This window comes from Neofelis nebulosa, chromosome 7 (genome assembly GCF_028018385.1).
Source record: "Neofelis nebulosa isolate mNeoNeb1 chromosome 7, mNeoNeb1.pri, whole genome shotgun sequence".
Classification (NCBI taxonomy): domain Eukaryota; kingdom Metazoa; phylum Chordata; class Mammalia; order Carnivora; family Felidae; genus Neofelis; species Neofelis nebulosa.
In genome coordinates, this window is record NC_080788.1 from 75,687,601 (window position 1) to 75,690,478 (window position 2,878).

General features: G+C 48.1%; 1 pseudogene; it reads right to left on the reverse strand.

Moving 5' to 3' along the window:
• Positions 1–1,538: 1,538 nt before the first annotated feature.
• LOC131517960 (large ribosomal subunit protein eL31-like) lies at positions 1,539–1,905 on the reverse strand (annotated as a pseudogene).
• Between the last annotated feature and the right edge of the window lie 973 nt (positions 1,906–2,878).

The window sequence follows — 2,878 nt, forward strand, 5'->3', positions numbered from 1 at the left end:
CCCAGTGGGATCTGAAACATCTGTGTCTCTGCCCCCTTGAAAGGTTCCACCCACATCTCCCGTCTTAAGGAGCCTCTGAGGGGTCAGAGTTCACTCAAGAGCCAATCCAGGAAACAGGACGGGCTGCCCGGTGTGATGTCTGAGCTGCTTGCCACTCCTCTGGGCCCCTCTGTGCTCATTCACTTCCCAGCCTCCGTCCGGGACCTCCCAGGCTGTCACACGTACCCCTGGAGCTGTCCACCTGGCTCAGGAAACTCTGCCTGTCCCGTGCTTGGGTCCTTGCTGCTGTATCGCATTGTCAATAGAGGGGGAAACAGCCACCCTCTTGCTTGGGTTTGACTCTCTGGCCAGGGTCCCACAGCAAAGCGGCATGGGCCCAGAGCTGCCACAGTGCTTTTACTTTTTTAAAAAAGAGCTTTATCGAGACATAATTCATATACCATATGGTTCGCCCATTTAAAATGTGCAATTCTTTTTTTTTTTTTTTTTTGGTATGTTACGTTATTAATTTTTTATTTTTTAATTATTATTATTTGTTTATTTGAGAGAGAGGGAGAGAGTGTGTGCACATGCACAAGAGTGGGGGGGGGGGGGCAGAGGGAGAGAATCCTAAGCAGGCTCCACATTCAGCATGGAGCCTGATGCAGGGCTTGATCCCATGACCCTGGGATCGTGACCTGAGCTGAAACCAAGAGTCGGATGCTTAACTGACTGAGTCTTATTCATTTTTAAATAATGTAATAATCCATCATATTGGTAATACTTAATATACTAAACCGTATTTCTGATATTAGGATAATTAGGTAGATTCCCAGGTTTTGCTACTTAAGTCACCCTGCGAAGACAATTTTTCAGGTGCCCAGCTAGAAAATGTTCTTGTTCAAAACAGTCAATAAAAATGGGGAGGAGAGGCAGGCACCCTGATCCACTCCTGACACCCTGGCCGTGAAGGGGGAGAAAGAACAGTTGCAGGAAACAAGTCCAGCACTAAAGGGAGTCTGGCTTCCACAGCTCTTCTTGGTGGGGACTCTGAGCTGCTGTCACTTCTGAAATCAGATTGTCAAACTGATGGAGAGAGTGGTAAGCAGCACTTCAGGTACTTCCGAGCAGAGCAGTAGATGTTATCTGAATCCTGCACACATCTGTCATGACACATTTCCCTGCAGTCACCGAAATGGCTCTTGGCTGAGGCTCCTGGGTGGCTCAGTTGGTTAAGCATCTGTTTGGCTCAGGTCATGATCTCTCCACCTGTGAGTTTGAGCCCCACGTCAGGCTCTGTGCTGACAGCTTGGGGCCTGGAGGCTGCTTCAAGTTCTGTGTCTCCCTCTCTCTCTGCCCCTCCCCTGCTCACGTTCTGTCTCTCTCTCAAAATAATAAACATTAAAAAAATAAAAAAAAATAAGTGGCTCTTGGCTTAGTAGAGTCCTGGCACCCCTCCTTCCTAATAAGCAGGATGTTTGGTGAGGACTACTCAGGCCCATGTCTTCTGTAAACATTCTTCTCTCTTCAGGTTTGATAGTTTCCTCTTTATTTGCCAATCAGCAGCTAGTTCTCATCCATGTTGCCTGTAGATTTTTCACAATGGTGACAGGTACACAGTTAACAACGTATAGAGCCTGTCCGGTGCATCTGCTTCCTCGTTACGGACAACTGCACATGAGTCAGGTATGGAACATTCCTTTTTCCTTTGGCCCAGACAGCTTTGTTGAGCCTTGTGTCAATGCGCACATCTGGACTTCCCATCTCCTTTATGGCAAGTTTCTGGATCTCTTTCAATGCATGAGGGCCATGGTTCTTGAAACCCACCCCATGGATGTGCTTGTGAATGTTGATAGTGAATTCTCTGGTCACTACCTCGCTGATGGGAGAATAGCCCTTCTCGCCACCCTTCCTTGTGGGAGCCATTCTGCTGGGCCCAGGTTGGAAAGCTCACTTCAACAATTAAAAAAAAAATTTTTTTTTAAATGTGTACTTATTTTTGAGAGAGTGAGCGTGAGTGAGGAAGGGGCAGAGAGAGAAGGAGACACAGAATCTGAAGCAGGCTCCAGGCTCTGAGCTGTCAGCACAGAGCCCGATGTGGGGCTCAAACTCACGAGCTCTGAGATCATGACCTTAGCTGAAGTCAGATGTGTAACTGACTGAGCCACCCAGGCGCCCCTGAGGAAATCTTTTGAAAACATTTTCACACAGACTGGCCTGATGGCTTTCACTGAAGTGAGAAACAGTCAATTATTCATTCAACTAGTTAGGAGATGGTTACTAGTGGTGCTGGTTGGGGCCCTCCAAGAATTGGGCACTGAGATGGGATGAAATGAGAAAGATTTATTAGGGATATGCCTGAGGGGAAGGTGAGAAGGGACCAGAGGAGACTGTGAGAGTCATTCTGAGGCACAGGTCTCATGCCAGTGAGGGAGGGGAAGGGAAAGTTGGGTGGAGGCATCCTAGATCCCTGTGCAGTTGAAGGAAGTCTGGCAAGGCTGTTGAGAGTCCCCAGTCAAAGTCAGCTGTCAGAGGAGCCTGTATCTCCCTGGAACAGACCTGCCTCGGTGTCCCTGCTCTGCTTTGCCTTTGGCCAGGAGAAGCCCAGGGCAGGTGTGGCCTCTGCACAACACAGTGAAGGGCTGAAGGCAGAGCTCTGAGAGGCACAGTTCCAGTGAAATGATCAAGTGGGTTTCACATTTAGAATGATTCTTGGGAGATTTTGAAAAAAAATTTTTTTTAAGTTTATTTATTTATTTTGAGAGAGAGAGAGAGCACATGTGCACATGAGCTGGGGAGGGGCAGAGAGAGAGAGGGAGAGAGAGAATCCCAAGCAGGTTCAACGTTGTCAGTTTAGAGCATAACGTGGGGCTCGAACTCAGGAACCGTGAGATCATGA